This window comes from Electrophorus electricus, chromosome 1, assembly GCF_013358815.1.
Source record: "Electrophorus electricus isolate fEleEle1 chromosome 1, fEleEle1.pri, whole genome shotgun sequence".
Taxonomy (NCBI): domain Eukaryota; kingdom Metazoa; phylum Chordata; class Actinopteri; order Gymnotiformes; family Gymnotidae; genus Electrophorus; species Electrophorus electricus.
Genome location: NC_049535.1, coordinates 30,483,550 through 30,510,408, shown reverse-complemented (window position 1 = coordinate 30,510,408; position 26,859 = coordinate 30,483,550).

Here is a 26,859-nt window from a genome sequence, read left to right as displayed (position 1 = left end):
TGGAGACAGGAATGCAGACGAGTGGGAGGTAATGGTCAGTACTGGTAACTTGTGGATTTTGTGGCCTCACAGAAAAAAGCAAACCCCCCCCCCCCCCCCCCCCCCCCCCGCCGCAAAAAAAAAGAAAAAGAAAAAAAACCACTTTCCCTTGGCCGTCATCCACCAAGTGGCTCAGGAGGAGGAAGGCTGCTTCCGTAATGAAGTTTTTGAATGGTTTAGGATTTACAAAAAGGCCAGGGACCTGACAAATGTTCTGGGTCAACCGTATAGCTAATGGTAATGGGAAGTGGCATGTATTGACAAAGTGCTGCTTCGATTTTCGCCTGGCGGTGGTGAGGGTTGGAGGTTTTGCTTGCCTTGCCGGATGAGGTGGGGAGTGTAGAGGGATGGAGTGCATTCTTTCAGATCTGTGGTGTGGGTAGGAGTTTTTCCCTTAATTACACGGGGGAGTGCTGATTGACGTGCCGCTCCCTTTTCCGGTTGGCGTCTGGTGCAGCCTGGCTGCTCCTCAGGGTCAGCTCGGATGCTGTGCGGCCCAGCTGGAGAGCGCACCATTCCACCGCCTCCAAATGTCACAGCGCTGAGAGGCAAGGCAGCACAGAGGGGCTAAATGCTAAAAGACAAAGAGGAGTCAGCACTAGCATGTGAAAAAGAGTTTTCTGCTAAAGATCTGGTCTGGAGGAATGACAGATGTTATCAATGCAATCTGACTTTCATCTGTTTTTATATATAGTATACTTAAGTATATTTAAGGTGTCCTTAGCTTAATACCAGTATTGTAGGTTAGTGTTTGCTGTGTCTCCATGAATAACACATCATGGGAACTGTTACTATGTTAGTTATACAATATTACTCCAATAATATCATGCATTCAGGCATTCTCAAGTAAGACCTATTACATTTGTAATTTAATCTGTAGCATTGCAGATCACAGAGATAAAGCGACTGGTTCACTAGACCTCTTCTCTTTGTTGCCAACTTACTTCAAATTGCGCAAATAAAATTTAAGTGTAATGCTTGTAGAATGTGTTTAAGGACAGCAGCAGGCAGAAGGCGGTCAGGGAAGGGGGATATTGGATCTGGTCACTGGCAAGGTTTTCACTGTTGTTCCATTGAGCTCGTCATTTGAAACGAGCCATTGCATCATGATCCATGGGTGATGAAGGGCTAAATGGGTCTATAACTCATTTAGCCTGGCTGGCAAAGTGCAGGCCAGAAGCATCCAGTTTCCTCTTTGATGAATGGCTAAATCTCAGTTTTTATGGGAATTGGAGGGGACAGGAGGGTGTCACTCAAGAAAGGCTGAGAAATCAATGGACCTTCATTTTGTGGAAGTCTTGGCAGCACTGTCGGAGACCCTTTGGACTTCCATATCCCATTGACAGGAGAAGGATGGGACTCATAAGCCAAGGTGATAGCAATAGTGGAGATATTGTGTAATATTGTGGCCTCAAAAAACATTTCATTGCTCATATTTGAGTGGACTTGGATATTGATTTACTGATAGAAGCTTTTAGTAGGTTTACTGGATTGTACCATTTCACTGATTAATGTCCCAGATACCAGTCTTTTAACTGATGGGAAATGTGTTAAGTATGATTTTTCCCTTACTGTAAAATCAAGATGTATCTTTTCCATAAGTAGATAAATTGCTTCAGCATTTTTTATTTAGTCATTGTGAAAAATGTATTTGCAGTCAGAAGGAATTTTAGACACTACACGTGATGCTGAGTGTTCTTGCTCTTATTACCATGCATAGGGTATTATTTATGACATAGCGATATCTTAAACTCTGTTCATTGATAATATACTCAAGTATGTACATCCCATATTAGATAAAAAATAAATTGTGATCTGATGAAGTGATCACGATGGTCTTGCGATTGGCTGTGCATGCACAAGTACACAAGTGCATTAAGCCTTTAGATTATGTATTTTCCTGATTTAACAGAAAACCAATCAAGCTGTTCTAGGAGGAGTCTGAAAGTAACTATGAGCAATGAGTGTCCTTTCCCCATGTAATTGCTTTATTTCCCCTATGCTGGAGATTCCCTATCCTGCTCAGGCAACTTACAGCCTGCGTGCCAATGAGACTGACGGCTTAGAGAATTAGATCTATGTACTTGGGGGGCTTCTGTCATGACTCATTGTGCTTCTCCTCCTCTAATGCAGTCATACCATTTTGCTAGGGGTATAATTGACCATCGGAATGCGAGTTATAGGCTGTACCCACAGGGCTGTTGGCCACTGTGGGTACCCAATGACTACACATCATTCACTGTGGCTGTCATTTCAACGAGATATCTCCTTTACTCTTCTGAGGGTTGGATTTGGTCAGGGGTGAGAGTCATCAAAGCGAATTCTTTTCATTGAAGGTTCTTTTAATCCACATAATCCATATTTAATCCATGATATTCCCATGCCTCATTGTGCCTTGCGCAAAATACGTGCAAAACATCTATCAAGCCGAAAAACAGATTCAGTAATTAAATACTGGGCTCGCTAACAACAAAAAGGGTAGCTGGCAGAGAAGCTAGTTTGCTAACTGCGTGAGGTTGTTGAATTGTATCCTAGTGATTTCTGATCGTGTTTATTGGCAGAGATGTTGAATTTTACATTTTTGGATCTATGAAGCAAACATTATAGTAAATGGACTAGAGTAAGTTATGTTACAAACAGTCATATTTTGAAGGAATTCATTAATTGAATGAAGGAAGAAATATACTGTTAGGGAATTACGGGATGTAAAAATCTGCTCTGTGTGCTAGCTACTGTTTTCAAAAACTCTTTCTGCTTTCACACAAATGTTGAGGTCTGAGTAGGGAAAGTATCAAATGGCAAATGAATTTGTTTTCCCTGGTTTATATTTTTTCATATGTGTTTTCCGTACAGATCAACAATCACTTAACATCACTACCCCTGCTTGGTCAGAATAATGTTTAACGACTTGGCCAAATGGATGTTGAGCACATATTCTGAAAAATAAAAATGTCATGTGAAAACTATCATGGATGCCTTTTATAAACATTATTTGAAATTAAACATTTTTTTATTCACTTGTTTGTTTTTGTATTTCAGAAAATGTTTTATTAAAAAAAAAAAAAGGTACTTAATTAGATTTAGTTTTGACAGATACTGTATGCAATTTAAGCAATAATAATGTTGAGTTTTACAAAATAGAAACAATTAGTTGTTCATTTCAAGAAACCTGTCATATTCTCTTTTGTATATTTAGTAATACTCTTTAATAAAGCAAAAACTATTATCTGATTATTTAATCGTTGGACTTATCAATGGGATACTGAATTACTAATGTAATTTATAACTGCAGCTCTAGGTGTGATCAAGGCACCCGCGCTTACACACCACTTCCCAACATCTCACATATAGATCATCTTCAGTGTGCACCCACCACGGAACATCTCCAGTGTGCTACCATGATGCCGCTTTTTTGGAAACCTGGAAAAGTAAGACCACGATCACCGAGGCTTCTATTCAGCAGGGAAAATGGCCTTTCTAAAATGTCTGTCCACTGAGGTTTACTTAAAACTAAATTAGGTGTGAAAGCTGCCCTTGAGATCTTAGAACTGTGCTGGACCGTGCGCTGGCAGAGTCATTATGGGTAATAGTTATCAAGCATGGCCCAGATCACATTGTTCTCATTGTAGTGGGGCTGAAGGCAGATGCCTCCAGCCTGAGACTGTGATGGTGAAGACGAGGGCAGGGCCACTGAGGTTTACATTACGATGAAATGCTTTAATGCTTTATTGCTGCAAGCATGCAAACCCCACAGTGTGCTGAGGACACAACTGTGAAATGTAAATTCAAAAACTCAAATATGTTATGTCATGCTTTGGGCAGCATTATGTGATACTGTAAAAATATTAAACCGTATTACTGCAAGATAAAAACACTATTACACACTTGACCACTCATTAGTTAAGAATATCCCTAAAACTGTAGCACTGTCAAAATTATTTAAAACTCGTTGAGTGCATTTCAGTACATATCTCTTTTTTTCTCACTTTCAAATACAAGTTAACAGCAGTTGATTCCATTTGCACAATACCTGCCAACATGCCGTCATTGCTAACCTTGACATTTGGAGTGTGAAGCACTTAGCTTGGCTAATTCCAGCTCCATTAGAGCAGCCTTCTTTTCTGAAACCTCCTTCTGCCACTAGGCAGTAATGGGTTATCTGCTTAGCCTGCTAAATGAGGTATAAAATGAAATGGCACATGATTTGTTTTTCATACTTTGAGCAGTTTCTTAAGTAACAGATGACCATGTTTGGTAAATGAATCAACATTAGCTCACTTCCATAGACAGGAGTTGCTACTGAGTCCGATTAATCACAATGAAAATAAATAAATTGTATATTAGAGAATATAGAGGATGGTTAAAGCAGCATTACTATTGGTTTTTAATTAAAGCTGGCTAGTGAAAGTTTATGTTTTGAGTTCTTATTTTTATGAAGTTATTCTTATTACCAAAAAGTACATTTATATTCTAGTGAGAAGTTTCATCTCTCTCTCTCTCTCTCTCTCCCTCTCTCTCTCTCTCTCTCTCTCTCTCTCTCTCTCTATATATATATATATATATATATATATATATATATATATATATATATATATATATATATATATATATATATATAAAGCACTTTTCTCATATTCAAGTACACTTTACACACACACACACACACACACACACACACACACACACACACACACACACACACATATATATATATATATATGTTTTTACAATCACTCTCACACACTAATGAGAAGTGGCAGTCAATTTGCACACAGCATCTCTATCAGAAATCACAGCCCAACCCACCAGGGTTACCCATATGGCAAAATGGTGGGTTGGTGCTTAGCATGTTTGCCTCTCAGCACTAAGGCCTTGGGTTTGAGACTTTATCTGGGGGGTCTCAAATGTGTGTGTGTGTGTATATATATATGCAGTGGAAGAACACCGTTTGTGTGCATGTACTCTAATGTATATACATGATAAACACATGTAGTGTTCCTCCACTGCATTTGCAAATATGTACAATAGTGTATTTCTTCTAAAAATAGGTCTTAATTTTCATAGACATTCATTGTACTCTCGATAACATATCACCCATCCCATTGCTCTAAAGATAATTGCTACTGTGTATGCATTGTGTAACTTGAAACCATTCTTTGCAAAATGACAGTATAGTTGGCGAAGAGACTCTTACTGTATGCCCCCTGACAGATTTATTACAGCGTGGTGTACTTGTTTTCTCAGTCTTTCTTTAAGAACTCCATGTTACCCTGCATCTGTGATTTGGGAGAGACTGGGAATATGCCTGTGTTCCACACCCACAGTAATGAAGTACTTATCTACTCTGCACAGCCTTAAGCCTTATGATGATAAGGCCCAAACAGGACAAGATGCAGAGATTGTTCTCTTGCAAAGTTCCTTGTTTCCAAGACGAGGTGACAGTAATGACGCATTTCTCTCCCCAGGCACTGCGTACTTCGGTCCTCTTGCTTTTCCACATTCTTCTCAGGACTGAGTAAGTTCCTGATGACCTCACACCTGAATGCACTGCTGCTTAAGCCAGCATTAGGACAGTCAATAAAACAGATGGCGGGGGCACCACACAAAGAGCAGAGTGCACTGATTTAAAAGCATCCTTCCACACAGCTTATTTCGAGGACCTTGTATTTGTAATAACTTGTTTAACATGGATGTCAGGGCGAGAGGGGTCAGTGCTAAAGAGTGGTAAGCTTTTAGCATTGCATTTCTCTCAACAGAGGCAGTCTGACCGGCTCTCAGTGTATATAACTGAGAAATGACATGATAGCACTGATGTCACAACTCTGCCAGATTGAACCTGTCTGTAGCCAACTTCAACCAAGCGGTCTGTTAAACTGTTTAGTATTGTTTTGGACCTGTATACCTTGCTCCCACCTAACATTTTAAAAAGACTGATATTTGATTACGTTTATGATGTCATAACTGGCTTTCAGTCTGAATCGTGCGCAGGCTGAGCCTTCTAATAGAGATGTTCCCAGTACAGTACTCATCACATACCTGCATGGACAGTCGGGGGGGGGGGGGGGGGGGGGGTGTAATTATGGTGAGGCCTATCCCGTGTAGCGTTTGCAGGGGAGACGCATCCTCTGCCGGCTGTGATGTTGCCTTCATTATCATGAGCAGAGCCAGAGGAAAAGCCGATGACAGGCGGAGATAAAGCGCTAATAGAAACGCTGACAAATGCTGATGTGAACGTGCGCGGCTCTGTTTACAGCTGCCACTAAGCTGAGAGGAAACTCCGGGGCCGACAGGACGGCTAGTTTGACTGCTAGCATCATCAGGCCGCTGGGCTCTTGGCAGATAGTAATCACGGTGTCATTATCAGCCATGGCATTGAAAAATGCTCTGTGTTCTAGCAGGGTAGATGGCAAAATTATTCCTGCACATTGGAACCTTTTGCCTTTATTTTTCTCCGCAAATGGACGGTTGACTGTGTAAAAGTAGCCCGTGAGGCTAGTACAGAGCATTCAACTTTCTGCGAAGTAGCAGGCAGAGATCATCAGTGGTTTGCCAGTAAGCAACTAGAGGTTGGAATTTTTGTAAAAGTCTTATTTCTGCAGTTCCTCTCCCTCTGTGGCTGGGGTTTGAGTTATAATATGACTTCTTTACAAAAATCTCCAAGATTCAAGAAGTTATAGATATCAAGTGGGGTTTATCATATATCCTGGAAATATACCACATGGAAATGCAGGGTTTTTTTTTTTTTTTTTTTTTTTTTTTGCTGTCGTGCAGTTTGGCTTTCAATAGTCCACAAAGGCCAGAGCACCACTCAGTGTCAGAGCCAGGGAGCACCAGGATAAGGTTCTGCACCAGGGATGAGACCTTATTCACGACCCCTGGAGCGTGGACGAGCCAAATCATGCTTTTAATGCTGCAGCCGCATGGCTACACCTGTAGAAAATTAAATTCTCTCTCTCTGTCTGATGTTTTCCATCATCAGTGACACACACATACATATGCAGCAATGAGAGAACACACACACGCATGCACGTGCGCGCGCACACACACACACACACACACACACGTGCGCGCACACACTTAAAAGCCAGCAAAATCATATCTCTTTGAACATGGAAGGTACATATCCCGACCCACCAGACATGGAAGAGATTAAAGCATGAGATTTAAGGTTTAAATACAGTGTGCATGATCTAAATCTCACATATGTTAGTCAAAATTGAGCCAAAAGAAAGTTTATAAGAAATTAAGGGTGAGGTGTGATTTTGTACTTTCTGCAGCGGAGATAATTAACAGCTGTTTCCATAGGTTTTCTGGGTAAATACTAAAAGAATGAGACCCTAATCGTTCAAAATCCTGAGTACTGAAGGAGTGTGGCTGAGTCGTTCTCTCGCTCGCTATCAGAAAGAGAAAGACGGTCTGTTGCCTGGCTTGATGTGCAAGCTGAATCTGACAATCGGTCTGTGAGTCAGATGGCATTAGCTGCAGGCATGAATGATGCATGCCCTGAGTCAGACTGCTGGCCTCAAGATGAGAGAAATTAAATATTTGAATATGAATCAGGCCATGTGTTTTTTGAAGTTTTGCTATGTAACACTTCATGTATTTCATGACCACTGCTTGTCTCACTGTATTATAGTAACTGAATAATTTTTACAAATGCTGAAGCATATTTGTTTCTCTATGGATCTATTCTATTTAGCAAATGCCCCACTATAATAATGTAATATATAATGTAATAATGATTTTATTTACAAAATTATGGAGCACACTTTTTTCTCTTTTTTTAACACAGCAAAGTTCGAACTTTGCTGTGTTAAAAAAGAATTATGCATCAGACTAAGCATCCCTATTTAGAGGTCAGGGATCATGGGATATGGAGTTCACTTAGTCTTCGCTGTCTCACCTGGCTCTGTTACACACCTCTCTTATCCCGCGGGAATTTCGCTTGGCTGCACAGGCTGTCCCTGGGCACTCTGGCCCTCTGCCTCTCCCTGATATTTCTGCTTCAGCAGACAGTTGAATAAATGTCCCCCAGTGCGTACTGCTCCCCACTCTGCCTTCTAGGCTTCATGCGGAGTTCATGGGGAGCCTTTTAATTTAGATCAGAAGGCTTCAGAAGTGGACTTGAGCATTGCGAAATGAACTGCCTCAACCCCCCACCCCCCCCACATTGCCAGCCTGCCGCGAGTAAGGGCCTTTTAACGCAACAGCTCATGCGAGAGCCCTGCCCGCGAGTGTGTGTTCAGATGGAATGCAAGCGTTTAAACTGACTGCGCGGCCCACTCTGACAACACTCGGTGGGGAACTCATTACTGTGCTGTAAGGCCATATGACAGTTTGTTCCTCCATCACCTCACTAACTTCATCTGGTGTGAAGCGGGCTGTATTTGTGGTCAGACAAGCAGATCTGATCAGTATAAGTGTGTGTGTGTGCGCGCACTTGCGCACGTGTGCACTCTGAAAGCTTGAAGTCATAAAGAGGAGACATTAATTCTCCTGTCTGCTGTAACACTGGCGGCTTCTCACCTCTTGCTCCGCTGCCCAGTGCCCTTGGAGAGGCCCATCTTTCTTGATTAGATGTGTCTGTAAACTGATGAGCTGTATGTATTGAATGGAGGGAGCCTTCTGAGCCATTGTGCTCTAATTCTCAAGGGCTCTTTGGCACAAGCCCAGACATCAAGGCTGGCAATCAACCTCTGGCATGCTGTTCTCAGAAGTAGTCATGTTCCTCTCTAAAGCACATTACTAATATTGCTCAATTTTGAAAAATTGCAAAATTCCTGAACATCATATAGCATCCATTCAAAACGAATGGGTTTGTCTGCTTGTGTATATAGTGGATCATAAAATGTATATATTTAGAAACAAAAGCACAAGACAAACAACAACATAAGAGGTTGAAATGCTTGACTTTCCTCCTCTTTCTGGATCCGCTTGTGTGATTTTTAGATGTGAAACATCATGGAACTGGACTGTAACTTGCTCACTCACTCATGATTAGAAAGCAGGAACTTCTCCATAAGGTAGTGGTGTCAGTGGTATTTCCCCATCAATGCTTTCTTGATGGAAAGTTTGTTCTTGTTATTTACTGTGTGTGTGGTTTTTTTTTTTTTGTGTGTGTGTGTGTGTGTGTGTGTGTGTGTGTTTAAGGCTTTCATCCTTTTGGTGTATGAAGTGTTTGTCCCCGGAGGTATTTAACATCAGAATCAGATCATATTCATTCTGGTATAAAGACACTGCATTTTTCCTCACTCTCTAAAACCTTTTGCCTTAAATCTTCCTGAAAATCATGTGCTGTTATGTCTTTAAGTAGACACAAATTTTAGCAATAATGTAATTGAAGGAAAATGATCTATTTGGCAGACTTGCTTGCCTGGGAAGTGCTGAAGTTTTCTGCTTTTGTAACTTGGCTCTGTGTCTCTGAGGCAACTGAAATATCAATAATTGAAACAGCACTGGAATGAGAGGGCATTATTAAGTTCTGTTGATGACATCATTGTTTACTGTCTCTCCGGATGCTCGCCGCATGTCAGCGGCTGCATCAGAGCAGCTGGGGGTAATGTCTGTGTCTGAAATAAGAAGCCATGCTCCCTGCAGAATAACAAACAAAGCCTTTCACGGCCTCCTCTACCGCCACGGCTATGGAATGACATCCCAACCTTCGTTGTTTTGTCTCTCCTCAACGTCATCTTGCATAGGCCGCTATCAATGAATGCATGAGTGTGTGTGAGTGTGTGTGTGTGTGTGTGTGTGTGTGCCAGATTGGAAGTGGGTGTATTGTGGGGAAGTAGAGGGAGAGAAGCCTTTTTCACAATCTGGCTGTATTGATGAGATAGATGCGAGTGCGACAGGGGTCTCGCTACTGTGTTGTGGAGATAAGTCTTGCTTGAGTCCTGAATGAGCATAGCCCTGTGCTCAGTCACTGATAGTGGTCCTCTGATGAGCCTATTCAAGTCCGTAAAGGATCCTTCACTCCTCCCCCCTCCAATGTTGGGCAGATTGCCACATAATACTTACGCAATCGTGTCAGGAGCGGTAATGCCACATTTTCTGATGTGCAATATCCCATTATTTCTGGTTGCCTGATAGGAACTTAATTATAAACATAATGGATCTGCTGCGCATCAGACAAGGCTAATTACAGCTGCCTGGAATGTGGGGAGGATAATTGCGTTTTCGCCGCAGGCCCGCGTTTGACGAGCGCCTCTAAGGCTGCCCTGCCTGGAGGTCTGCGGCGCTGGCTAGTCAGCTTGCCGTGAGCTCTGGGTGCGTGCCGATAATGGTTCCCCATCCTGTTTCCTTTTAGCGCAGCTCGAACCCACCGGGATTTGCAGAATTGGCGTATTTCACTGAGCCGTGGCATGGTTCGTGGTTTCTCAGGCTTTTTGGTTGAGGTTACAGTGGGAAGCAGGTCCTGGATCAGTTCTTGAGGATGTGAGTCGTGAGATGCTGCCCTCATGCGGGGCAGCAGGTTGAAGCGCAGTGTGCTTTTTGCAGACCCCATGGGCGTCTGAACGGTCTCTAACACCGCCTCTGCTAAGGACACCGCGCCCTTTCACATACACCTGAATCACACATACTTCTCTTCCTTTGTTAAAAAAAACAGTAGTTGTAAAGAGCCGTGGTGAAGGTGATATTTGTTATTTCATGGATTACGGACATTAAGGCTCACGATGAAAGAGCCAGAATACCGTTTTTCCCCTGGACCTTCACTCAAGCAGTGAACAGCAGTGAGCAGATGGCGTCCAGCCTTCAGATCGAACAGTACCAGCAGAGGCGGAATTCGGAATCGATGTCCAGGAAAATTCATTATTTTCCCCCACTAACCATGATCAATGTTCGTCAATAGAGATGCCGTGACTCCGTCTTACCTAAACAGATCTTACAGGTCTTATCAGAGTGGAGTGAACATCGACCAGCCCATTTTGATCAATACTGGCAAGATAGGAGCTGAGAAATTATATTTAAGAAGAATGAGGAACGGTGTGTGTGTGTGCGTGTGTGTGTGTGTGAGTGTGTGTATGGTGTATGTGTGTTCATTTTGGTGTGCTTGAGTTGAATCAGGGGAAAAAGCGTGGGGGAACAAGACAGCCAGAGCTGTTGCAAGAGAGGAGATAATAACATGTTGAGAGGAAAAAATGCAAGCAGTCAGGTGACAGAGCAGCCTAATTAACACTAATGAGCATAGCTTTATGAGACAGCAAAAGGCAATTATTGTGCAATGGCACCCAGGAGTGGATTGCTTGCATCCTTCTACTTGGTCAACCTCCTTGTTGTTCACACAGCAATGCAGTATCTCTATCATAAACTGTTATTACTAGAGAGGCTTACCAGAGCAACCTAGAGGTTATTAGAGCAACCTGTAATATGAGAGGCACTCCAAAGATGAACTGCCTTACGCAGACAGGAGATGACGTAGAGCAGCCTTTGTACTGTAGCATGTATGCATACTCACACTGAGCTGCATGAGTCATCTATCATCTTTGTATTTCACTAATCTGGCATTTAAACTTCATGAAGGAACCACAGCTATCTGAAATCAATGATCAATGACGTCCACAGTTTGAAATCACCAGTAGCAATAGTGTGGCCTTGGCTCCAAATACAGAACCGTATCACACTCCAATAGTTTTGTTTAAACCACTTTTTCAACCCACAGGAATAAGACACTAGACTAGACCACATTCAACCTAGACAACATATGATACCACTTTTTTGCGGTACTGATACAATTGACAAAACTCGTTCAATCCAGCAAGACAAGGAACATGAGCATGAGAGCAAATATTAGATATAAAATCAAACTCTGCATTGGGTTTGAGTGAGTGTGCTGTTTAGTTGGAAACCCATGACACAGTTCGTCGAGTCCTGGCTGAACTACTGGGGCTGGAGTATGAGGCTACGGATCTGGCATGCTGCCTAATATACAATAACTTGCAAAATGTGATCAGTAAATCCTGATTACAGAACTATAGTGCTGCTCTGTAATTACAGATTACAGTCACAGTTTGGTAAATAGCTTCTGCTCTGCTACCAGTAAATCATGGAAATTTCTACAGGAATCTTCTTTTTTTTACACAGTACTTTTAACTCTTGACTTGATCTGGCAGATGTATGAGCAGTTGCTGTAAGCGTTTCACTCTAAGGGAGAGATTAGAATGAATTTACTTCAGCATGATTGGCTGTACGGATGTCTGGGAAACTTCAATGGTGTAGCGTATCCAAAAATACATGCAAGGTGGCTGTAAATGTGCCATGCGTTGTAAGAAATTAGTGTTTCATTATTTTATTAAAAATATAATTTAGCATTTGTTCTTAGTTTAAAACAAAATCTAAATCAGAATTATTCCATGTTTTCCATGTGTCATTCATGTTTCATTAGCTGGTGTCACGCATATTTTTTTTAAACATGCCATTCTTCACCCTGCCAGAGAAATTGTTGTGTTCTTTTCATCCCCGTAATATAGCGTTGAGCACCCACAGCCCTACTAACGCAACTTTGATCACTGCTCATCCACTGTCAGTTAATGAACCCATGGCATCCTCTGAGCAGACAGGCCAGGCACCTTCGAGGTGACAGCCACCGTGAAGCAAGAACGGTGCCTTCCAGAGAAGCACTTAATTTGGGCAAAAAAGACTGTAAAAATGTAAAAAATATGCGCTAGTGTGGCTGGCCAAAGATTACCTGGAGCATCTTCATTGTCCCTGACGGACGAGCCTATGGCCCCTTTTTTCGGCTAAAGCAGTGACGGTTTCTGCCCGCTGTCACGGCCTCCACCTCCACAGCAAGCATGGCAGTCCAGCTCCAAGCTTGTTTCCTGATATACATCACAACGCAAAGCTTGGGAAGAGAGCTTGTTGTGATGTGTATTACAAAGTCAGTAATTTCATGGATTATATGCTCATTTTGTGGCTGACCCAGATAAACCTGCAGCCAGCTGTATGGGAGCCTTCAAGAGAACAACTCCACTGGTCACAAAAACACCAGGAAATCTGCTCAGATGCCCCCTGCCCATCCTCCCCCTTTAAAGTAACTTCAGACAAGCTTCCAGGTGTGCTTGCTTCTGGTCATCAGGGCATGTGAGAAGCTAACCGGTGCACTTCCAGGGGATTTGCTGATGAAAAATGCGCCTAGAGGGATGGATATGGCACACTGCGGCTCTCTATCAGGTCACTGATGGGAGAGAGATTGAGGACAGGAGCAGGAATAGATGAGCCAAGCCTGACAGCCCTACCCACAAAAAAAAAAAACCCATTCAATTAAACAAGCAAACAAAACCAGACGGACTCCAGGACCCGCATTCTGTGCTAGCATTCAGACTTTGCTACCACCAGCAAATCTTCACGTGCAAATGTCGGCAGCTGGACTGAAGAACAAGGCCAGTGACTTACAACTACAGGTTAGTCCCAGTGTGACTTAACATGTAATTAGCTGGCTGCTGGGTCCGTGCCGCAAGGAGAGGAAGGATTGCGTGCCTCAGACTTGCATTCTCTCGCGACTCTCTAGATGTGCACACTGGAAACGGGATCTTTAGAAGTTGTGCGCTTAAATGCAGAAAAGGACGAGAGAATGAAAGAAAAGAAAATGACAGGACGAATTTGTGGAAAGAACACTTTAACTTTGCGTGCCCTCTAAAACTTTACTTAGATGATGATGAATTCAGGCCTGGCTTCATCTGTTTCATAAAGCAATCATTCCCCAATGCTAACATTATCCTTTTAAAAAAGATGTGATTAAAATAGGATCCTTTCTCTGTCAGTGTGCTTTGATTTGCATAAACTGTGTGGATTTCTTCGGCGAAGGGGAATGAGTGACTTCATGAGACCCGGATACCCACTGAGACCTAATAAGTTACAGCTTTGATGCTAAAAAGAGCATAGACTATTAACTGATAGTGAACTCAGTGGTGCACCTCACAAATGAACAGCAAGTCCAACGAGTCGCTCAATGGCAGCATCGTTTATTTTAGATGCATTTCACTTGCTAAATTGCTGCACAAAGGGTTTGGCCTCATGGCTCTGATTAACACAATATTGTTCTGTCGGTGCTTTGTTTTCTATAACACATATTTGTAACCTGTCATGCAAACACCTGCATTTACACACACTACTACAGTATAAGTGTTTTAACAGTTTAATTTTAGTTCACTGAACAGTCGATTTGGATCATAATAAACACAGGAGAGATTACTTGTCTTTGTGAGTACAAATTCACCTAATTTGAGCAAAGGTTTAATTTGTGTCCAATAGCAAGGTTTTAATTGCCTGCACACAAACTCTCAGGGTAGGGTTTAGATATTCATACAGCCCTGGCTACCGCACATGCCCAGTTCCCTTGAATGCCTTCCTGCGAGGGTGATCTATATGCAGTATTAATCTGGCATCTTGCTTGTGGAAACAGAAACAGCACACTCAAGTTTCCGCGCCACCTCTGACCAGCCCTTGGTTTCCTGGTCTAGCGCTGGCCGGGTCAAGCCCAAGGCGAGGACGTTGGAGTCAGCATCCATTACCTCTGAACGCGGCAGTCTATGACCTCCTCTATTTTGAACTGGCCCTTAGCTGTGTGCACGACAGCTGTTAAGATCGTCTCAGGACGAAGGTAAGAATGCTAAGTAAGGCCACAGAGGTTTGGCGGTTGTTTATTCACAGTTATTTAAGGTCCGTGAAGGTGCGGCAGTGCACTATAATGTTGAATTAGGTTTGTGAGAGATGTGTTTTTTTCTGTACTAATATGTCTGCAGTATATCATGGTTTATATCTTCAGTCTAAATTCACTCAGTCTAAGTCTATATTACAGTCTATAATGGTCTATATGACAGGTTTCCCATTGATGTGGCTTTGTGAATTGAAAAGTTCTTTTTTAAGCCTTATAAGACTTCAAATGGGGACATTTTTGAATTTGGCTTCATTGTTTCCAGACTCCTGGGAGGTGGTGTGGAAAAAAAAGACATTTTTATCCAATCCATTAGAGGGACTTAGAAGAACCAGAATATCTGTACAATTGTTTTCACACCCATAATATAGGGTTGAGTGCACAGAAACCCACTAACACTTAGCACTCACTGTTCAGTGCTCATCCACTGTCAGTTAATGAACCCTAGCTAAATCCTGTGTGTGAATGTGTGTGTTTGTGTACCTCAGACAGAGCCCAAATTCTCATTAGAATTTGAAGGTTTGCTCTGCTGTTATTAACCAGGTGCTCAGACTGCCAAATCATGCTTCTCTTTGGAGTGATTTTCTGCCATAATCAACCACCCATAAAGTTTATAGGAGATACTTTCCCCCCTGTCTTTTATTCCAACTCATAAATCTGCCCAAAAAATGTGCATATATTTGGCCAACTGTGACATATGTTGCTCTTCCCCTCATTATCATTCTTTATGGAGCATTGCGGCAGCTCCTTTATGACCTCCCCCCTCTTTTACAAATGAATAAAGTTTGAAATCCATTCTCTTCCAGGGATCCTCATATCTCCACGAAACAGCGGAGCAGAGAAAAGGGGCTATAAACCTCCTCTGAATGCACTGCTTTTTAATGTTTCCTTGTAAGGCAGGAGCTAAATTAATTTAGTTTTTCTCCAAAAGTGCATCAAAGATAAATGACCACTGAGATGTAGCACCCCCCTCGGTGGAACAGCACGGGTACTGTGGTGTCTATTTTTTCATTAGGCTATTTAGCAGCGGGGGGTGGGGGTAGTCGTGTGCTGGAGAGGAACAACACTCCCTCTGGCATGGTTTGGCCTGCGGGGGGCGTTTTCATTACGGACCAGACGAGGTAAAGCAGGAAGCCGGGCCGTGCTGGCATACATTGTGGTACGTGGCTTCGTGTGAAGGGGGTCGACGGGGTGGAGCTGTCCCATGTGAGCAGAGCCCACGAGCAGAGCACGGAAAGCGCTGGGACATTTGTCATCGGTGCATGCCGGAGGAGCACCTCCGCAAAACGAACGCCCGCCTCCCGCCAGACAGAGAAAACGCGCCGCCTCTTCCGGAAAACTGGTCTGCTCGCAAATGCTATTTGACGAAACAACCCCCGTGGGCCTGGAGTTGTTTACAGAGCAGCCTGTTTAGCGTAGGGGCATACAGGTGGAGCGAAGAATGATGCAGTGGGGGAGATAACGAAAACTACGTGTGAAGTGCCAGCCAGGCCGGTTCGGCCTGTCCCGCTTCTGCGGTGATGTAGATTTGGCAGCTATCGATTGGAGGACATTAAGTGGTATCTGCTGGAAGATTACAAGCACGCTCTTCAGTCGGGAGGCATTGGCATTTGGATAGAAGAACTCTACTTCCTCCATCCAATTTCGTTTATCTGGCTAATTTTATTGACAGAGGCCGTGTAAGCACTCCTGCCAAGCCTTTAGCCGGCATTCTGCTCTCAGCACGACTTGTTTGCTTTCTTGAGAGTCCTCATATATAGACTGTGTCTGACACGGAATTAAACTCAAGTAGAAATACCTGTAGAAGCAGGGCCACCCTGAGTGAAACTGGATCTATATTGCCCAGCAGGTGAAATTAGGTATTATTGAAAAGTAATATCGGTTTGGCAAATGCATGTGCAGAAATAGTTCAAGGCTGACCAGCACTTTCTAGTTCCAAAGGTGATGAGATTAACAAGCTCGAACAGGGGCAAAGCAAAGCTCAATACTCTTGCCTTGAAATCTGGGAGTGTGTGCTACATTAATTGTCATTAACATCTAAAGGGTAGAGCAGTTAGACATGGCTAATGGATTTCTGTCTCCTATAATATAACTCATGTTTACCATTCAGTTTAACTTCTTTCGCTCTTAAACTTCTCTTTCAGCCCTAAAAAAAACGCAGTCGTGACCAGCCACATTCGCGTCTCTCATTAGCCCCATTCACTTGCTGATCTGGATTTCATAATCACTGAACAGTGTTCTCCAACAGATGACATCAGCACTTGAAAATGCTCCAGTAATAAACAAACAAACAAGCAAACAAACAACCTGGCACTTCTTCAAGAGTTTCTTCTCATACTATCAGCATTTGTAAATATTAGTAATCCTTCCCGGGTACGGCTCTTTTTTAAACACCAATATTGGTTCTATATTACAGTCTCCATAACATCATTTCAATCTACATCCAATGCATTTTAAATAACATAATTAAATATTACTGGCAACAAATTTTAAGACAATTATTATTCAACACATAAAATGTTTAATTTTAATATATTCATGTAATTAATATATATAATGCATATCTAATATATATTACATTTATATTAAAGCAAGATCAAGATTGTGCATACACAAAGCACAGATAGTAAATGGTTAGGTTACTTAGATTTCATGTTTGCTTTTTGCAGGAGCGTGCAGGGTAATGACCTCATGCTGCACAGGAATATTAATCTTTGGTTAATGAATGAGCCAAGATCTGCATCCATGAAAAAAATGTCAGTGGGAAGAAGGTCAAGAGGTTCTTAATTTACACACTAATATAGGCCATCGGATGTCCCTGTGCATCCTGGCTTTAACCCTTTGTGGCTATAACTTCTTTTCAAAAGTCTGAAAGAATTGCATAGAATAAGCAATAAGACATCCATCCTGTGGTCAGCTTTGGTGCAATCAAGATGGAATAGGAAATAAAAGCAGGAATGGAGCTACATAAACCCACCACTCACTATATTACCAACATTTCTTACTTAGAAGAACACAAAAAGACTAGACGCCATCTGCGTCAATGCCCAGGTTTTGTTAACAAGCTTCCAGGTCTTCGTCAGTGTTCAGCTTCTGACTGTGGGACCACTGCTGTCTGGATATTTTTAAGTGGTAGGCCATTCAAAACCCAGCAGAGGTACTGATGCAGGTAAACACTTCTGCAACACTGCTCTGAAGGACACACTCATAGCAGCACACCGCGTTAATATCCCTGCTGAGTTGGGAATGGCCGGCCATCCAAATAACAGCAGAGATCAATGGTCCTGTGGTCATAAACTGATGACCAGTGAGGAACAGATGAGAGTGTGGCAGCATGCACACAAATGGACTTCAGTTTGTAAGTGTATGCTGGATAAAAATGTACCTGTAAATTATAAGTGAACTTTGCCACTGTGTGCAAGTGTAAGGTAGGTATTTCCAGCATGACTGGTCAGTGTATGTAGAGCTAGAGGTGTATAGCAGTTACTAACCTGAAGAGTCTTATTGCTATTCACCTTGTCATATTCATACTCTTTATCCTAAATACAACAAGACTATAGTTTTGTGGTTGTACAGAATGGCACTAATATTACATCTTTATAAGAACAAAGATGCATAGTATACAATCGAGAAAAGTGAGCAAACATCAGACAGTGGACTTGGTCTCAGTCATCTTCAGAGTGAATCTGAGCTGGCGTAACATCTAGGGTTCTTTGCTTTCTCCTGCTTTGAAATTGAATCCAGGAGGCTCCGGCACTGATATTGATTTTGTTCTGTAATATTGCAGAGGACAGTTCATCTCGAGGCTCCCAGGACAGGAGAGATGAGACTCTCTGCACATGGACTCACATTCACATCTCTGACATTGATGCTCTTCTGAGACATACAACTCACCATGAATAAGTGCAAACAAAGATGGACATGTAGATCTGCAGACGTTAATATTAACAAGCAAACTTGCAAGCTGCCCTATCTGCTGTTTCTAACATTTGCGATGGATTTATTCTTGGCTCACGCATTTCAACTGGGTCAGTTTTTGTCCTTCCATGGTTGAATTTTGGCAGTTATATACCTTAAGCCTTCTTACAGAGCCTTTTCCTATATTTTTGCATTCTTCCAATTTTAACTGCACATCCCAAAGCAGACCGTCAAACCTGTGTTCATTTAATTAAACTGTAAATAGACTGATATACTCATGAACTATCGTGTACAAAATACATTATTCCATTCACATATTTCACATTAATGCTTTAATGCTTTATCCACCTGTGAGAAGTGGAGCCAGGGTATACAGTTATCCCAGACAATAAGTCGGCTAAGCTAAACCTTTAAGGTTGATAAAAGACAGCTTTAGATTGCATTTAATGACAAATGACAAAACTTAATTCTGTTTATCTAACCAATGTGGTGTAAAACTGACAAATGCTAATATTCAGTAGTTTATTAGCATATGCATATTCACCACTTCATTTATTTAGCTAACTAGCTCATATGCTACCTACAACTTTGCTGACTGAGTCACATATGTGATGTTGCAGGGCTCTGACAGAAACTCTTGACAGAAACTGAGTTAAGAAATATTCGAGGGAAAAGGTTTATCATGAGTAACCATCGTTTGGAAGTCCCTGTGTTATCCTAGCTGTGCCTCAGTCCACTAAGAAGAGAATCTCCAAACCTGATGCACTTGCTGTGCCAGATGTTCACTGCATCCTAATGTCCATTACACAGTCCGGCTCTTTCAGTCTTTAATACATTTAGACTTTTTTCATGCCTTATATTTATGTCTCCATATCACTACTCAGAAAGATGAGGTGTTCCAAAAGCATTTACAATATTACAGTATTTAGTGCTTGACAATTCAATCAGTCATTCATTCATTAGTGAGATGACCCTGTGGTAACTCTGGCAGAGATGATCATCGTAGTTTTCATTACACAGTTCATTCATGCTGTGTTCACGAAGGACCTTTAAACTTATTCAAACTATTAATGCTTTCATACAGGAAGGGTCTTGGTGTCACAATCAGAGAGAAGAATGAGAAAGCTGGAGCCATAAATATATCCATAAACATGCCCACAGATTCACCCATTAATCACTCTGAGGCCACTACAGAGCCTTCAGAAAGTAAGGATGTTTTAGATTTTTTTTCCAGTACGCTATTTGAGCATAATCATGTCGGCATGTGTCGTCGTCCCTGGTGCGATGTCCTTTTATAGTTGTAGCGCCACTCATTCTTTTAGTGATATTGATCACCAAAAGGTTTAACAGCACTCCACTGAAGCCCCAATGCAGGCCATATGCACCCAAGCACCAATGAAGCAACGTTTATATTATTGCTATTGCCATTTACACTGGGACAGTTGGAGAGCTCATGTCTTTCCTTAATGGTGTACTCTCAAGCAGACAACCGAAGCCATTCTGCAAAGCCAAACAGCTTATTCTTGGATGCCGTTGAGCGGTTTTGTTTTTTACCCCGAGCTCTCTTCTTGCGTTCACAGGCACGGAAGGTGAGCGCCTTTCAGGGTGTTATGCGCGTATTTCTGCTTAGGCACACATGCTCCCACTGCCTGCTCCTGTTTCAGGAACCTGTCTCCCAGAATACGCTTCCAGCCAATCAGCTCACTTCTGCCTGCATTCTCTGTGCAGAAATAGCCAAGGCTGCCTCATCAACCCGGGTTCCACTTCAGCTTTGCCTTCTTCATCTCAGCACCACGTGTCACCAGAGTTAGTGGCTGTCAAGTGCACATAGTCAACATAAGCAAGGATAGGTGAAGATCTCTGTATCTTGTTATCTACGTGAAGGAATAAGGAGTCTCAGTTTTTGTTTGTCATGCTTTTAGAGTAACTATTTCAGGAGCTAATTTTCTCAAAAATCTTCAGTGAATTTCAACAGCAGTGTTTTGCCATTAATTAATTGCTACACATATTATTTTTACTCTTAAAATTTTTGGAGCTCACAAATTTTGCTTACAGCTGCTCCGTAAGGTAATAAAATCAAGTCGCAGTTTCCCAGTTTCACAGCTGAGTGTTTTGTTCTGAAAGGTGTATTTTTAGCATCAGGTCTAATAGTCAGTGTCTCTGAAAACAAGCTATGTGATGCATGTCAGATGCAATATCAGGTGTGGATTAGCACTGACTAATGTGTGAGGTGTGGGAAAAAGTTCAGACCATCAAAAGGTTTTAATATACAGCGCAGTGATGGGGACCTTGCAGAAGATGTGCCTTCAAATCTAAAGCCTGAGTTGTTGCCTCATCTGATTGGGTCACAATGCTTGGTTCTCCTCTCCCTGGATGTTGCTATATTTGTAGTAGTTTGACAGCGTGCATCGGAAAGCTTTATATATGAAACAAAGTGTGCACTGCTCGTCTTTTACTGATGGTGTGATGGGGTGAATCGGTTAATAGTTGGGTATTTCAGACACCTACTCTGAGTGGTGTCCTGAAAAACAGAATGAATTGAGGCTTTGCTGAAGCATGTATTTAACACCTACTGTTGCTGTATAAAGCCCAGTTTCTGGGAAGCAAGCTCTCCTGTATGCAGAAAAGCTGAATGACATGATAAGGACGGAGAGTAAACATCCCGTCTCCTGTGGTCTGGAACTAGGCACTCTTTGTTCTGTAAACTTGTGGGTATGAAGAGGCAGGCGGGCTGGCTGTGAGGGTTTGCAGGTGGAGTCATGCCGTGGCGGGCCATGGGATAAGTGGCAACTACGAAGAAAACTGGAATACGCTGAGGTGTATTTTGTAGGTGTGCAGTTACAGGCTGTAGGTCATCTGTTGGCAGGCACAGCCTGCCAGACACCCCACCCTTTCAACGCTGGACAGTTCCTGACCACAGTGTCGCATTTGACCTGGGTGAAGTGTACAGATACTACAGTAAATAACAATAATAATAATCTTTGTGAGAGGGCAGATGTGCAGACACTCAGGAGGTTCCTGGCACAATATATTACACTTAGAAAAGTAGTAACCTGAAAAGGGATCCATTAGGACAGCCTGAACCAAAACGTCATAGTCATAACTGAGAGTTTTGAAATCCAAAAGTAAAATAGATTCTTTTCATTCAACACATTTAAATGGGAGACCTAAGAGTAAAAAGCCCTATTCAAACGCTGATCCAGCCACAATGGTTTAAATTCAAAAGGTCGAATTTCCATTCGCTGTTACATTTCATAGCATATAATATGATATTTCACTGGGTGAAAAAATGATAGCTTGGGGATAGCTAATAAAACATTGATTGATACAATCCAATACAAGGTTATTCTGCTCATCCAAAATGTGCTACGATGCATGAATGAAAATATATATCCTGATGAATTCCATCTCCTAGCACACTATTCAAGTTGTGGTGTAATGAATTTCAGCTATTGAGTTTTATAATAGTGAGGTTCATGATTCAGGGCGTAATTAGGTGCCCTCTTGGGAGTGTCAGCCTCAGTTTTGTTTTAGTGCTTCAAAGCAATGTGGAAATTCCAAGTGCATGTTGTACATTATTGCTACAATAGAAAATGACCGCCGTACAATCCTCCCCTCATTAGCCTATCACTTCTGCAGAGGACAATAACAGGTTTCATTGGCTCCAAGGAAGGGACTTTTAAAAGACGTTTTTCAGAGCTGCATCAGACGTGACTGTTATTTCAAACCTCCCTTCACATCGCTGAACACACTCTGTTTCTCCCTCAGACTACCAGTACTGAGTGAATACCCTATCTTGATGTGGGATGAGATCAGCGTCCTCGACAGTGGGCTCCAGTGCTGGGGAGACATAATAACATCAATTAGGACTTATTCCTCCGAATCCTCTCCTTTCTCATTTCGTTCGTTCATGCCAGCTGATTTATGATCGACCCTGTACGTTCACGGAGATGACCAAACATTTCCAAATTCACTGGTACTCACTGGATGTGACTGCTTTGGCTTTTTGGCTCTTAGATTGCACTAAAGCTGAATTTTATGAGAAGGCAAGTTTTCAAATAGGGAGATATTTTCCTGTCTCTTCTGGCCTTTATTAATTAAACTTCTTATTAATCAGTATTTTGCCTTTTGGTGCTAAGCTGATCTACATTGTCACTCGATTTGCACACATGAATGAAGCATATAAAGCAAACACATGTAAATGTGCAAATGTGTCAAAAGACGCATGTAAACACATATATGTAAATGTGTCAAAAGATGCATGTAAAGCAAACACACATATGTAAATGTATCAAAAGATGCATGTAAAGCAAGTGCATATGTAAATGTGTCGAAAGATGCATGTAAAGCAAACACACATATGTAAATGTGTGTGTTTGCTTTATATTTCTTTTTAATTTATGTTAATTAATGTCAGTTAATTACCACTTCCTAATTCTGCATAAGTGCTTCAGAATTGCTAGGAGTGATTTAGTTCAAGTTCATATCCATTTTTGATGCTGTATTCTGCACTATTATTTTTTTTAAACAAAGAATCCTTGCTGGTCAAGCTGTATGCCAGCGCCTATGCTGCAGAAGGAGAGGTGATGTTTTAATGAATGACTGTCATGTCCGAGCCTTCCATGCACTGGGCAAGTGTACAGTCTGTGAAGGCTCTTTGCACCAGCGCATGAACAAATAGCCTTACATAGTCGCTGTGCTTTGCAGGAGGCATGCAGCCTGTGAGAAATGTAGCCGTTGTTCTGTACAAAAGCTGCTATTTGTTTCTTTAATGTGTTCTTCACTTCGGAGCCTTCATGGGAATCGCACACATGTATGTCATGATCATTTAAAAATACGCATTTATGACTAGCAGTGTTCTAGACTGCTAGTAATGTAATACACTGGAGCAAAATTATGACTTCTGCTTTGAACTATTTCATCAGAGCTGAATGACCTGCCATAACATTCAATCAAGTGAGAGTGTGGCGTAAGAGAAGTTGTTATGGCAGTGTGAGCAGGGAAGGATGCAGTCTCAAGCAAATCTAGTCAAAGTCTCTGCTGGGAACAGTGAATTTGCATAATATGATTTTGTATTAGAGAGTTAGACTGGGATCCAATAAGGCAACTCAGTCATAAAGGTTGTGAAATTGATGGACTGAATTGCTTCTCCAACACAAATCAAAATAAAAATCTGCTAAGACTGAAAGAAAGGAAAATACTTTCCCAGAATCAAGCAGACGATGATGAGAGAGAGAGGTGTCATAAGAGAGATGTCATTGTGAGATGTCATAAGAGAGATGTCATATGAGAGATGTCATAAGAGAGATGTCATAAGAGAGATGTCATTGTGAGAGGTCAAAAGAGAGATGTCATTGTGAGATGTCATAAGAGAGATGTCATATGAGAGATGTCATAAGAGAGATGTCATAAGAGAGATGTCATTGTGAGAGGTCAAAAGAGAGATGTCATTGTGAGATGTCATAAGAGAGATGTCAACTGTGAGATGTCATTGTGAGATGTCATAAGAGAGATGTCTTTGTGATATGTCATTGTGAGATGTCATAAGAGAGATGTCATTGTGAGATGTCATAAGAGAGATGTCATTGTAAGATGTCATTGTGAGATGTCATAAGAGAGATGTCAACTGTGAGATGTCATTGTGAGATGTCATAAGAGAGATGTCTTTGTGATATGTCATTGTGAGATGTCATAAGAGAGATGTCATTGTGAGATGTCATTCGAGAGATGTCATTGTGAGATGTCATTCGAGAGATGTCATTGTGAGATGTCAACTGTGAGATGTCATAAGAGAGATGTCATTGTGAGATGTCATATGAGAGATGTCATTGTGAGATGTCATTGTGAGATGTCATAAGAGACATGTCATTCGAGAGATGTCATTGTGAGATGTCATAAGAAAGATGTCATTGTGAGATGTTATTGTGAGATGTCATAAGAGAGATGTCATTGTGAGATGTCATTGTGAGATGTCATACGAGAGATGTCATTGTGAGATGTCATAAGAGATGTCATACGAGAGATGTCATTGTGAGATGTCATAAGAGAGATGCCATAAGAGAGATGTCATTGTGAGATGTCATAAGAGATGTCATTGTGAGATGTCATAAGAGAGATGTCATTGTGAGATGTCATTGGAGAGATGTCATTGTGAGATGTCAACTGTGAGATGTCATAAGAGAGATGTCATTGTGAGATCATGCAGATTTGAGGAGCTTCCAAACTCTGTTGCCTCTGTGTGCGCCCTTATTCTCTAATGGTGTATTTAAGTGCCTTGAGACAACCTTGGATTTATAACCGAGGATTTGTTTTTTTAAATCAGAAATGGCTTTTACTACAACATAGCTTTTTTTTTGTCATGTCAGCAAACATGAAATAAGATTTTACCCTTTTACCAGGAGTACGTGGTCAAAACTAGAAATGTGACTATGTATGCACACAAAATACGTGTTTCAGAAGAATTTTGTGCGTCCTTCTGAGGATCTGCTGCAGTTTGGCCTAATACTTATATTAGATTTGTGATCGTATAAGCGTGATTCAATCTTAAATACTACATTTGATGCCATTACATTATTCGAACCTTATAAAATTTGATGTTTCAGGATTTATTCAATAATTGTCATAGCTTTGTATGCAAAATAAGACCTGTGTGTGCAGAATCAAAGATGTCTGACATAAAGAATGGCAAATTGAGTTTTGGTCACTAGTGGAGTGTCTGCACATGTTCTGATTGCTATCTGTCAGACATCTCATTTGTTGATGTGCTCAGGATTGCAGCTGTGCCGGACATTACTTGAAGATCATAATTGTAGCTGCAATGTGACAACACAGAAAAATGGGTCTATGTGGCACACATCTTAACTGCCAGCTGCTCATGGGCCCTGTGAGTCCAGAACCTGTACAGAGATCTCAGGCAGGTGGCACACCCGCAGACCCAGTGTGCCAAGAATTCCTCATGCAATTACGCCTGTAATGAACAAAGAGTTGTATTTAACCTGCAAGTTCACTCTCTTTTACTCTCTGCTGAACTTGGTATGTGTTACCTAGAGGACACCATCAGCCTTGAACCTTGTAATCAAGCATCAGGCTGCTGAAGGAAGAGAGATCCTCCAAGCAAGTGTGACGTGACGCTTTTCAGTGGCCCCTGCAATGAGCAGGGCTGGGTCGGGAAGAAGTGTCAGTGATTGCGTCTGAGCAGGAAGAGATGAGGCAGGCAACAGCAGGTCCATGGGTTTGTCCGAAAAACACCACACATCTCCATAGACTGCAGCCCACGTGATCTGTTTTCGATTGAACACTGGAGGGGGGGTGTTGGTGGCCGAATCAAAGAATCTGTGACTCGCAAGCCTCAGGGTGCGTGCGACGTCAAGCCGCGTGTGCCTGCAAGCTGCGCAAGACGTCACTCAAGAATTAAAATGAGGCCGCACAGAGCAGTTCATCAGAGAGGTTGAGCATGGGGGCGTCGCGTGCAGAGCTCGGGCACCTGGCACCAACGCCGAGGACGACAAGACTGGTGTCACGTGCCACCCGAAAATTCACGCTGTGCTTGTGCATCGACTTCTATACGCTGTGTCTTTCTTCGGAGGTGCGCGGATGTTCGCGTGGGTGGTGCCGTTTGCATGGATGCCATTCGGAGCGCTGGCAGTGGCAGGAGTAGGCTGCACGGGTGTCTGCATGTCTGTCTGCACAAGAATCCGACAGCTGGGCAAAGTCCTGAGTATGTCGTAGCGCACGGGAGCAGTCCTGGGACTCGGGCTGGGAGCACAGCTGTGAGGGGAACACCGTGCCACAGTGTCAGTGTTTACACACTGGCACATCACACAACAGGTGTTACACAGGTGGTGCATGAACGGAAATTAAGTTTAAGTGCACTCATATATATGAACTGTAAGGGAGAAAATACGCAAATAATCTGTTACACCCGTCTCTCTACCTCGCTCACACACAGGCACACACACACAGTTTTATGCACAATAGCACGCATTAGAATCATTTGTCCAGGATTTTTTATTTACCCTTTGAGAATCAATTATTTTATTGTTATTTTGTTGCTCACAGTTGCGTACAGTGAGTGGGTGGGTGGTGGGTGGAGCCGTAAGCAAGAGAGTGAATGAGTTACAGCCCAGGTCAATGGGATGTTTCGCATCTAAAAAGGCTTATGCCTTGGGTCAGGATTTGCTTGACTTTGGAATTAATAAGACTTCATTCCAAGCGCTTAACTACCGTGTAAAGATTTTTAGTCAGCTGAG